The 12982-nt window shown below is 50.1% G+C and overlaps 1 protein-coding gene across 3 annotated transcripts in view; it reads left to right on the forward strand.

The window, feature by feature from the left end:
* Positions 1-12982, forward strand: part of TBC1D17 (TBC1 domain family member 17) — a 416105-nt gene that overhangs the window by 129003 nt on the left and 274120 nt on the right. The gene's annotated exons all lie outside the window — the stretch shown is intronic.

Here is a 12982-nt window from a genome sequence, read left to right on the forward strand (position 1 = left end):
AACCCCATTCCAATCCATCACACTCGATACAGTCCACCCAACCCTAATCCACCCCACTCCTCCCCACTCAATCCAGTGCACGTCTATCCACTCCACTTGAATCCAATCCACCCCACCCAAATCCAATCCACCCCAGGACCGATCAATCCCACTCCAGTCCACTACACTCCAATCCAATTCACCTCACGCCACCCCAATCCAATCCACCCCACTCTAATCTGCCCCCTCCATTCCACCCAGTTCCATTCCACCCCATTCAACTCCATGCCACTCTACTCCAATCAACCCCAATCCACCCCACCCCAGTTCAGTCCACTGCCCTCCAGTCCAATTCAACCAGCGTACCCTACCCCACTCCAATCCAACCCACGCCACACCAGTCCACTCCAATTCACCCCACTACAGTCCACCTCACGTCAATGCAATCCACTCACTCTAATCCACCCTGCTTAACCCCACCCCACTCCAGTCCACCCAAATCCAATCCAACACACCCCACCCCAATCCAATCTACCCCACCGCAATCCAGTCCATCCCACTTTAGCCCACCACACCCCAATCCACTCTCCCATTTCAGTCCACCCCACTCACTCCAATCCACCACACTCTACTCCAATCCACCACATTTTACTCCAGTACACCGCACCCCATCCCAGGTTTGTGACCCCAGTCCAATCCATTCCATCCAGCCAGCCCACCCCACTCCAATCCAGTCCAACCCACCCCACTCCAGTCCAACCCACCCCACTCCAGTCCAACCCACCCCTCTCCAAGCCAGTGAATCCAATCTAATCCACCCACTTCAGTCCAGTCTAATCCACCTCCGCCCTATCACTCCAGTCAAAACCACCCACCCCATTGCATTTGACCTCACCCCAGTCCAATCGACCTCACCCCAATCCAGTCAATCCACCTCACCCCATTTCAATCCACCCCACACCAATCCACCCCACTAACAGTCCACACCATGCTACCCCAGTACACCCCACTCAACTTCGGTCTACTCCACTACCACGACCCACTCCAACCCACTCCACCCTATTCCATCCCACTCCACTCTATTCCATCCCACTCCACTCTATTCCATCCCACTCCACTCTACGACACTCTGCCACTGAACCACTGCTCTACTCCCTCTACTCAATTCTACGACACTCTACTCCCCCTATTCAACTCTGCTACACTCCAACAGATCTACTCTGCAACACTCTACTCCCCCACTCCACCCTGGCACTACACACCACTAACCTTTAGCCATGCTGGACAGCAGCCACACTGGTGTACAACATGGCAAAACACATTGCCAGAACCAATGGCTCTTGTATAGGCATGACCTATTTGCTTTGCCAATGCTTGTTATAGAATACTTTCAATGTTTTAGTTCTCCTTTGTAGGAAGTTGGCTCTGTATGTGCTATTTCAAAGTAAGGAATAGCATGCACAGAGTCCAAGGGTTCCCCTTAGAGGTAAAATAGTGGTAAAAGAGATAATACTAATGCTCTATTTTTGTGGTAGTGTGGTCGAGCAGTAGGCTTATCCAAGGAGTAGTGTTAAGCATTTGTTGTACATACACATAGACAATAAATGAGGTACACACACTCAGAGACAAATCCAGCCAATAGGTTTTTATATAGAAAAATATCTTTTCTTAGTTTATTTTAAGAACCACAGGTTCAAATTCTACATGTAATATCTCATTCGAAAGGTATTGCAGGTAAGTACTTTAGGAACTTCAAATCATCAAAATTGCATGTATACTTTTCAAGTTATTCACAAATAGCTGTTTTAAAAGTGGACACTTAGTGCAATTTTCACAGTTCCTAGGGGAGGTAAGTATTTGTTAGGTTAACCAGGTAAGTAAGACACTTACAGGGCTTAGTTCTTGGTCCAAGGTAGCCCACCGTTGGGGGTTCAGAGCAACCCCAAAGTTACCACACCAGCAGCTCAGGGCCGGTCAGGTGCAGAGTTCAAAGTGGTGCCCAAAACACATAGGCTAGAATGGAGAGAAGGGGGTGCCCCGGTTCCGGTCTGCTTGCAGGTAAGTACCCGCGTGTAAGGAAATGCCTCCTTGGCATGGTTGCCCCCTGACTTTTTGCCTTTGCTGATGCTATGTTTACAATTGAAAGTGTGCTGAGGCCTGCTAACCAGGCCCCAGCACCAGTGTTCTTTCCCTAACCTGTACTTTTGTATCCACAATTGGCAGACCCTGGCATCCAGATAAGTCCCTTGTAACTGGTACTTCTAGTACCAAGGGCCCTGATGCCAAGGAAGGTCTCTAAGGGCTGCAGCATGTCTTATGCCACCCTGGAGACCTCTCACTCAGCACAGACACACTGCTTGCCAGCTTGTGTGTGCTAGTGAGGACAAAACGAGTAAGTCGACATGGCACTCCCCTCAGGGTGCCATGCCAGCCTCTCACTGCCTATGCAGTATAGGTAAGACACCCCTCTAGCAGGCCTTACAGCCCTAAGGCAGGGTGCACTATACCATAGGTGAGGGTACCAGTGCATGAGCATGGTACCCCTACAGTGTCTAAACAAAACCTTAGACATTGTAAGTGCAGGGTAGCCATAAGAGTATATGGTCTGGGAGTCTGTCAAACACGAACTCCACAGCACCATAATGGCTACACTGAAAACTGGGAAGTTTGGTATCAAACTTCTCAGCACAATAAATGCACACTGATGCCAGTGTACATTTTATTGTAAAATACACCACAGAGGGCACCTTAGAGGTGCCCCCTGAAACTTAACCGACTGTCTGTGTAGGCTGACTAGTTCCAGCAGCCTGCCACACCAGAGACATGTTGCTGGCCCCATGGGGAGAGTGCCTTTGTCACTCTGAGGCCAGTAACAAAGCCTGCACTGGGTGGAGATGCTAACACCTCCCCCAGGCAGGAGCTGTGACACCTGGCGGTGAGCCTCAAAGGCTCACCCCTTTGTCACAGCCCAGCAGGGCACTCCAGCTTAGTGGAGTTGCCCGCCCCCTCCGGCCACGGCCCCCACTTTTGGCGGCAAGGCTGGAGGGAACAAAGAAAGCAACAAGGAGGAGTCACTGGCCAGTCAGGACAGCCCCTAAGGTGTCCTGAGCTGAGGTGACTCTAACTTTTAGAAATCCTCCATCTTGCAGATGGAGGATTCCCCCAATAGGGTTAGGATTGTGACCCCCTCCCCTTGGGAGGAGGCACAAAGAGGGTGTACCCACCCTCAGGGCCAGTAGCCATTGGCTACTAACCCCCCAGACCTAAACACGCCCTTAAATTTGGTATTTAAGGGCTACCCTGAACCCTAGAAAATTAGATTCCTGCAACTACAAGAAGAAGGACTGCCTAGCTGAAAACCCCTGCAGAGGAAGACCAGAAGACGACAACTGCCTTGGCTCCAGAAACTCACCGGCCTGTCTCCTGCCTTCCAAAGATCCTGCTCCAGCGACGCCTTCCAAAGGGACCAGCGACCTCGACATCCTCTGAGGACTGCCCCGGCTTCGAAAAGACAAGAAACTCCCGAGGACAGCGGACCTGCTCCAAGAAAAGCTGCAACTTTGTTTCCAGCAGCTTTAAAGAACCCTGCAAGCTCCCCGCAAGAAGCGTGAGACTTGCAACACTGCACCCGGCGACCCCGACTCGGCTGGTGGCGATCCAACACCTCAGGAGGGACCCCAGGACTACTCTAAGACTGTGAGTACAAAAACCTGTCCCCCCTGGCCCCCACAGCGCCGCCTGCAGAGGGAATCCCGAGGCTTCCCCTGACCGCGACTCTTTGAATCCTAAGTCCCGACACCTGGGAGAGACCCTGCACCCGCAGCCCCCGGGACCTGAAGGACCGGACTTTCACTGGAGGAGTGACCCCCAGGAGTCCCTCTCCCTTGATCAAGTGGAGGTTTCCCCGAGGAACCCCCCCCTTGCCTGCCTGCAGCGCTGAAGAGATCCCTAGATCTCCCATTGACTTCCATTACAAACCCGACGCTTGTTTCTACACTGCACCCGGCCGCCCCCGCGCTGCTGAGGGTGAAATTTCTGTGTGGGCTTGTGTCCCCCCCGGTGCCCTACAAAACCCCCCTGGTCTGCCCTCCGAAGACGCGGGTACTTACCTGCAAGCAGACCGGAACCGGGGCACCCCCTTCTCTCCATTCTAGCCTATGTGTTTTGGGCACCACTTTGAACTCTGCACCTGACCGGCCCTGAGCTGCTGGTGTGGTGACTTTGGGGTTGCTCTGAACCCCCAACGGTGGGCTACCTTGGACCAAGAACTAAGCCCTGGAAGTGTCTTACTTACCTGGTTAACCTAACAAATACTTACCTCCCCTAGGAACTGTGAAAATTGCACTAAGTGTCCACTTTTAAAACAGCTATTTGTGAATAACTTGAAAAGTATACATGCAATTTTGATGATTTGAAGTTCCTAAAGTACTTACCTGCAATACCTTTCGAATGAGATATTACATGTAGAATTTGAACCTGTGGTTCTTAAAATAAACTAAGAAAAGATATTTTTCTATATAAAAACCTATTGGCTGGATTTGTCTCTGAGTGTGTGTACCTCATTTATTGTCTATGTGTATGTACAACAAATGCTTAACACTACTCCTTGGATAAGCCTATTGCTCGACCACACTACCTCAAAATAGAGCATTAGTATTATCTCTTTTTGCCACTATCTTACCTCTAAGGGGAACCCTTGGACTCTGTGCATACTATTCCTTACTTTGAAATAGTGCATACAGAGCCAACTTCCTACACCGCGTCTTCGGAGGGCAGACCAGGGGGGTTTTGTAGGGCACCGGGGGGGACACAAGCCCACACAGAAATTTCACCCTCAGCAGCGCGGGGGCGGCCGGGTGCAGTGTAGAAACAAGCGTCGGGTTTGTAATGGAAGTCAATGGGAGATCTAGGGATCTCTTCAGCGCTGCAGGCAGGCAAGGGGGGGGTTCCTCGGGGAAACCTCCACTTGGTCGAGGGAGAGGGACTCCTGGGGGTCACTCCTCCAGTGAAAGTCCGGTCCTTCAGGTCCTGGGGGCTGCGGGTGCAGGGTCTCTCCCAGGCGTCGGGACTTAGGATTCAAAGAGTCGCGGTCAGGGGAAGCCTCGGGATTCCCTCTGCAGGCGGCGCTGTGGGGGCTCAGGGGGGACAGGTTTTTGTACTCACAGTCTTAGAGTAGTCCTGGGGTCCCTCCTGAAGTGTTGGATCGCCACCAGCCGAGTCGGGGTCGCCGGGTGCAGTGTTGCAAGTCTCACGCTTCTTGCGGGGAGCTTGCAGGGTTCTTTAAAGCTGCTGGAAACAAAGTTGCAGCTTTTCTTGGAGCAGGTCCGCTGTCCTCTGGAGTTTCTTGTCTTTTCGAAGCAGGGGCAGTCCTCAGAGGATGTCGAGGTCGCTGGTCCCTTTGGAAGGCGTCGCTGGAGCAGGATCTTTGGAAGGCAGGAGACAGGCCGGTGAGTTTCTGGAGCCAAGGCAGTTGTCGTCTTCTGGTCTTCCTCTGCAGGGGTTTTTCAGCTAGGCAGTCCTTCTTCTTGTAGTTGCAGGAATCTAATTTTCTAGGGTTCAGGGTAGCCCTTAAATACTAAATTTAAGGGCGTGTTTAGGTCTGGGGGGTTAGTAGCCAATGGCTACTAGCCCTGAGGGTGGGTACACCCTCTTTGTGCCTCCTCCCAAGGGGAGGGGGTCACAATCCTAACCCTATTGGGGGAATCCTCCATCTGCAAGATGGAGGATTTCTAAAAGTTAGAGTCACTTCAGCTCAGGACACCTTAGGGGCTGTCCTGACTGGCCAGTGACTCCTCCTTGTTTTTCTCATTATTTTCTCCGGCCTTGCCGCCAAAAGTGGGGCCTGGCCGGAGGGGGCGGGCAACTCCACTAGCTGGAGTGTCCTGCTGGGTTGGCACAAAGGAGGTGAGCCTTTGAGGCTCACCGCCAGGTGTGACAATTCCTGCCTGGGGAGGTGTTAGCATCTCCACCCAGTGCAGGCTTTGTTACTGGCCTCAGAGTGACAAAGGCACTCTCCCCATGGGGCCAGCAACATGTCTCGGTTTGTGGCAGGCTGCTAAAACTAGTCAGCCTACACAGATAGTCGGTTAAGTTTCAGGGGGCACCTCTAAGGTGCCCTCTGGGGTGTATTTTATAATAAAATGTACACTGGCATCAGTGTGCATTTATTGTGCTGAGAAGTTTGATACCAAACTTCCCAGTTTTCAGTGTAGCCATTATGGTGCTGTGGAGTTCGTGTTTGACAGACTCCCAGACCATATACTCTTATGGCTACCCTGCACTTACAATGTCTAAGGTTTTGTTTAGACACTGTAGGGGTACCATGCTCATGCACTGGTACCCTCACCTATGGTATAGTGCACCCTGCCTTAGGGCTGTAAGGCCTGCTAGAGGGGTGGCTTACCTATACTGCATAGGCAGTGAGAGGCTGGCATGGCACCCTGAGGGGAGTGCCATGTCGACTTACTCGTTTTGTCCTCACTAGCACACACAAGCTGGCAAGCAGTGTGTCTGTGCTGAGTGAGAGGTCTCCAGGGTGGCATAAGACATGCTGCAGCCCTTAGAGACCTTCCTTGGCATCAGGGCCCTTGGTACTAGAAGTACCAGTTACAAGGGACTTATCTGGATGCCAGGGTCTGCCAATTGTGGATACAAAAGTACAGGTTAGGGAAAGAACACTGGTGCTGGGGCCTGGTTAGCAGGCCTCAGCACACTTTCAATTGTAAACATAGCATCAGCAAAGGCAAAAAGTCAGGGGGCAACCATGCCAAGGAGGCATTTCCTTACACAACCCCCCCCCAAACGAAAGAGGATGAGACTAACCTTTCCCAAGAGAGTCTTCATTTTCTAAGTGGAAGAACCTGGAAAGGCCATCTGCATTGGCATGGGCAGTCCCAGGTCTGTGTTCCACTATAAAGTCCATTCCCTGTAGGGAGATGGACCACCTCAACAGTTTAGGATTTTCACCTTTCATTTGCATCAGCCATTTGAGAGGTCTGTGGTCAGTTTGAACTAGGAAGTGAGTCCCAAAGAGGTATGGTCTCAGCTTCTTCAGGGACCAAACCACAGCAAAGGCCTCCCTCTCAATGGCACTCCAACGCTGCTCCCTGGGGAGTAACCTCCTGCTAATGAAAGCAACAGGCTGGTCAAGGCCATCATCATTTGTTTGGGACAAAACTGCCCCTATCCCATGTTCAGAGGCATCAGTCTGCACAATGAACTGCTTAGAATAATCTGGAGCTTTTAGAACTGGTGCTGAGCACATTGCCTGTTTCAGGGTGTCAAAGGCCTGTTGGCATTCCACAGTCCAGTTCACTTTCTTGGGCATTTTCTTGGAGGTGAGTTCAGTGAGGGCTGTCACAATGGATCCATATCCCTTCACAAACCTCCTGTAATACCCAGTCAAGCCAAGGAATGCCCTGACTTGAGTCTGGGTTTTTGGAGCTACCCAGTCCAGAATAGTCTGGATCTTGGGTTGGAGTGGCTGAACTTGGCCTCCACCTACAAGGTGGCCCAAGTAAACCACAGTTCCCTGCCCTATCTGGCATTTGGATGCCTTGATAGAGAGGCCTGCAGATTGCAGAGCCTTCAAAACCTTCTTCAGGTGGACCAGGTGATCCTGCCAGGTGGAGCTAAAGACAGCAATATCATCAAGATAAGCTGTGCTAAAGGACTCCAAGCCAGCAAGGACTTGATTCACCAACCTTTGGAAGGTGGCAGGGGCATTCTTTAAACCAAAGGGCATAACAGTAAACTGATAATGCCCATCAGGTGTGGAGAATGCTGTTTTCTCTTTTGCTCCAGGTGCCATTTTTATTTGCCAGTACCCTGCTGTCAAGTCAAAGGTACTTAAGAATTTGGCAGCACCTAATTTGTCTATGAGCTCATCAGCTCTTGGAATTGGATGAGCATCTGTCTTGGTGACAGAATTGAGTCCTCTGTAGTCCACACAAAACCTCATCTCTTTCTTTCCATCTTTGGTGTGAGGTTTGGGGACTAAGACCACTGGGCTAGCCCAGGGGCTGTCAGAGCGCTCAATTACTCCCAATTCCAGCATCTTGTGGACTTCCACCTTGATGCTTTCCTTAACATGGTCAGACTGTCTAAAGATTTTGTTTTTGACAGGCATGCTGTCTCCTGTGTCCACATCATGGGTACACAGGTGTGTCTGACCAGGGGTTAAGGAGAAGAGTTCAGGAAACTGTTGTAGGACTCTCCTACAATCAGCTTGCTGTTGGCCAGAGAGGGTGTCTGAGTAGATCACTCCATCTACTGAGCCATCTTTTGGGTCTGATGACAGAAGATCAGGGAGAGGTTCACTCTCTGCCTCCTGATCCTCATCTGTTACCATCAACAGATTCACATCAGCCCTGTCATGGAAGAGCTTAAGGCGGTTCACATGGATCACCCTCTTGGGGCTCCTGCTTGTGCCTAGGTCCACCAGGTAGGTGACCTGACTCTTCCTTTCTAGCACTGGGTAAGGGCCACTCCATTTGTCCTGGAGTGCCCTGGGAGCCACAGGCTCCAGAACCCAGACTTTCTGCCCTGGTTGGAACTCAACCAGTGCAGCCTTTTGGTCATACCAAAACTTCTGGAGCTGTTGGCTGGCCTCAAGGTTTTTGGTTGCCTTTTCCATGTACTCTGCCATCCTAGAGCGAAGGCCAAGTACATAGTCCACTATGTCCTGTTTAGGCTCATGGAGAGGTCTCTCCCAGCCTTCTTTAACAAGGGCAAGTGGTCCCCTTACAGGATGTCCAAACAGAAGTTCAAAGGGTGAGAATCCTACTCCCTTCTGTGGCACCTCTCTGTAAGCGAAAAGCAGACATGGCAAGAGGACATCCCATCTCCTTTTGAGTTTTTCTGGGAGCCCCATGATCATGCCTTTTAATGTCTTGTTGAATCTCTCAACCAAGCCATTAGTTTGTGGATGGTATGGTGTAGTGAATTTATAAGTCACTCCACACTCATTCCACATGTGTTTTAGGTATGCTGACATGAAGTTGGTACCTCTGTCAGACACCACCTCCTTAGGGAAACCCACTCTGGTAAAGATACCAATGAGGGCCTTGGCTACTGCAGGGGCAGTAGTCGACCTAAGGGGAATAGCTTCAGGATACCTGGTAGCATGATCCACTACTACCAGGATATACATATTTCCTGAGGCTGTGGGAGGTTCTAGTGGACCAACTATGTCCACACCCACTCTTTCAAAGGGAACCCCCACCACTGGAAGTGGAATGAGGGGGGCCTTTGGATGCCCACCTGTCTTACCACTGGCTTGACAGGTGGGGCAGGAGAGGCAAAACTCCTTAACCATGTTGGACATATTGGGCCAGTAGAAGTGGTTGACTAACCTCTCCCACGTCTTGGTTTGTCCCAAATGTCCAGCAAGGGGAATGTCATGGGCCAATGTTAGGATGAACTTCCTGAACAGCTGAGGCACTACCACTCTCCTAGTGGCACCAGGTTTGGGGTCTCTGGCCTCAGTGTACAGGAGCCCATCTTCCCAATAGACCCTATGTGTTCCATTTTTCTTGCCTTTGGACTCTTCAGCAGCTTGCTGCCTAAGGCCTTCAAGAGAGGGACAGGTTTCTTGTCCCTTACACAGCTCCTCCCTTGAGGGTCCCCCTGGGCCTAAGAGCTCAACCTGATAAGGTTCAAGCTCCAAAGGCTCAGTTCCCTCAGAGGGCAGAACTTCTTCCTGAGAAGAGAGGTTCCCTTTCTTTTGCTGTGTTGCAGTTGGTTTCCCAACTGACTTTCCTGTTCTCTTGGTAGGCTGGGCCATTCTTCCAGACTCCAGCTCTACTTGTTCACCCTGTGCCTTGCATTGTGCTCTTGTTTTCACACACACCAGTTCAGGGATACCCAGCATTGCTGCATGGGTTTTTAGTTCTACCTCAGCCCATGCTGAGGACTCCAGGTCATTTCCAAGCAGACAGTCCACTGGGATATTTGAGGAGACCACCACCTGTTTCAGGCCATTGACCCCTCCCCATTCTAAAGTAACCATTGCCATGGGATGTACTTTTCTCTGATTGTCAGCGTTGGTGACTGTGTAAGTTTTTCCAGTCAGGTATTGGCCAGGGGAAACCAGTTTCTCTGTCACCATGGTGACACTGGCACCTGTATCCCTCAGGCCCTCTATTCTAGTCCCATTAATTAAGAGTTGCTGTCTGTATTTTTGCATGTTAGGCGGCCAGACAGCTAGTGTGGCTAAATCCACCCCACCCTCAGAAACTAGAGTAGCTTCAGTGTGGACCCTGATTTGCTCTGGGCACACTGTTGATCCCACTTGGAGACTAGCCATACCAGTGTTACCTGGATGGGAGTTTGGAGTGGAACCTTTCTTGGGACAGGCCTTGTCTCCAGTTTGGTGTCCATGCTGTTTACAGCTATGACACCAGGCCTTTTTGGGATCAAAGTTTTTACCCTTGTACCCATTGTTTTGTGAAGAGGCTCTGGGCCCACCCTCCTGTGCAGGTTTTTGGGGGCCTGTAGAAGACTCTTTACTATTTTTAGTTTTGGTTGTCTCATCACCCTTCCCCTGGGGAGTCTTTGTGACCCCTTTCTTTTGGTCACCCCCTTTTGAAGTCTTGGACACCCTTGTCTTGACCCAATGGTCCGCCTTCTTTCCCAATTCTTGGGGAGAAATTGGTCCTAGGTCTACCAGATGCTGATGCAGTTTATCATTGAAACAATTACTTAACAGGTGTTCTTTCACAAATAAATTGTACAGCCCATCATAATTACTTACACCACTGCTTTGAATCCAACCATCTAGTGTTTTCACTGAGTAGTCAACAAAGTCAACCCAGGTCTGGCTCGAGGATTTTTGAGCCCCCCTGAACCTAATCCTGTACTCCTCAGTGGAGAATCCAAAGCCCTCAATCAGGGTACCCTTCATGAGGTCATAAGATTCTGCATCTTTTCCAGAGAGTGTGAGGAGTCTATCCCTACACTTTCCAGTGAACATTTCCCAAAGGAGAGCACCCCAGTGAGATCTGTTCACTTTTCTGGTTACACAAGCCCTCTCAAAAGCTGTGAACCATTTGGTGATGTCATCACCATCTTCATATTTTGTCACAATCCCTTTGGGGATTTTTAACATGTCAGGAGAATCTCTGACCCTATTTATATTGCTGCCACCATTGATGGGTCCTAGGCCCATCTCTTGTCTTTCCCTTTCTATGGCTAGGAGCTGTCTCTCTAAAGCCAATCTTCTGGCCATCCTGGCTAACAGGAGGTCATCTTCACTGAGAGCATCCTCAGTGATTTCAGAAATGTGGGACCCTCCTGTGAGGGACTCACTATTTCTGACTAACACAGTTGGAGACAGGACTTGAGGGGTCCTGTTCTCCCTATTTAGGACTGGAGGAGGGACATTGGCCTCCAAGTCACTAATTTCTTCCTCTGTGATGTCATCATCAGAGGGGTTGGCTTTTTCAAACTCTGCCAACAGCTCCTGGAGCTGAATTTTGGTAGGTCTGGAGCCAATGGTTATTTTCTTTATATTACAGAGAGACCTTAGCTCCCTCATCTTAAGATGGAGGTAAGGTGTGGTGTCGAGTTCCACCACCTGCATCTCTGTATCAGACATTATTCTGCTAAGAGTTGGAATACTTTTTTAAGAATCTAAAACTGTTTCTAGAATCTAATTTCAAACTTTTAACAAACTTTTAAACTCTAAAAGACAATGCTAAACAGGGACTTAACACACAAGGCCCTAGCAGGACTTTTAAGAATTTAGAAAAATTTCAAATTGCAAAAATGAATTTCTAATGACAATTTTGGAATTTGTCGTGTGATCAGGTATTGGCTGAGTAGTCCAGCAAATGCAAAGTCTTGTACTCCACCGCTGATCCACCAATGTAGGAAGTTGGCTCTGTATGTGCTATTTCAAAGTAAGGAATAGCATGCACAGAGTCCAAGGGTTCCCCTTAGAGGTAAAATAGTGGTAAAAGAGATAATACTAATGCTCTATTTTTGTGGTAGTGTGGTCGAGCAGTAGGCTTATCCAAGGAGTAGTGTTAAGCATTTGTTGTACATACACATAGACAATAAATGAGGTACACACACTCAGAGACAAATCCAGCCAATAGGTTTTTATATAGAAAAATATCTTTTCTTAGTTTATTTTAAGAACCACAGGTTCAAATTCTACATGTAATATCTCATTCGAAAGGTATTGCAGGTAAGTACTTTAGGAACTTCAAATCATCAAAATTGCATGTATACTTTTCAAGTTATTCACAAATAGCTGTTTTAAAAGTGGACACTTAGTGCAATTTTCACAGTTCCTAGGGGAGGTAAGTATTTGTTAGGTTAACCAGGTAAGTAAGACACTTACAGGGCTTAGTTCTTGGTCCAAGGTAGCCCACCGTTGGGGGTTCAGAGCAACCCCAAAGTTACCACACCAGCAGCTCAGGGCCGGTCAGGTGCAGAGTTCAAAGTGGTGCCCAAAACACATAGGCTAGAATGGAGAGAAGGGGGTGCCCCGGTTCCGGTCTGCTTGCAGGTAAGTACCCGCGTCTTCGGAGGGCAGACCAGGGGGGTTTTGTAGGGCACCGGGGGGGACACAAGCCCACACAGAAATTTCACCCTCAGCAGCGCGGGGGCGGCCGGGTGCAGTGTAGAAACAAGCGTCAGGTTTGTAATGGAAGTCAATGGGAGATCTAGGGATCTCTTCAGCGCTGCAGGCAGGCAAGGGGGGGGTTCCTCGGGGAAACCTCCACTTGGTCGAGGGAGAGGGACTCCTGGGGGTCACTCCTCCAGTGAAAGTCCGGTCCTTCAGGTCCTGGGGGCTGCGGGTGCAGGGTCTCTCCCAGGCGTCGGGACTTAGGATTCAAAGAGTCGCGGTCAGGGGAAGCCTCGGGATTCCCTCTGCAGGCGGCGCTGTGGGGGCTCAGGGGGGACAGGTTTTTGTACTCACAGTCTTAGAGTAGTCCTGGGGTCCCTCCTGAAGTGTTGGATTGCCACCAGCCGAGTCGGGGTCGCCGGGTGCAGT

Source organism: Pleurodeles waltl, chromosome 7 (assembly GCF_031143425.1).
Source record: "Pleurodeles waltl isolate 20211129_DDA chromosome 7, aPleWal1.hap1.20221129, whole genome shotgun sequence".
Lineage (NCBI taxonomy): Eukaryota > Metazoa > Chordata > Amphibia > Caudata > Salamandridae > Pleurodeles > Pleurodeles waltl.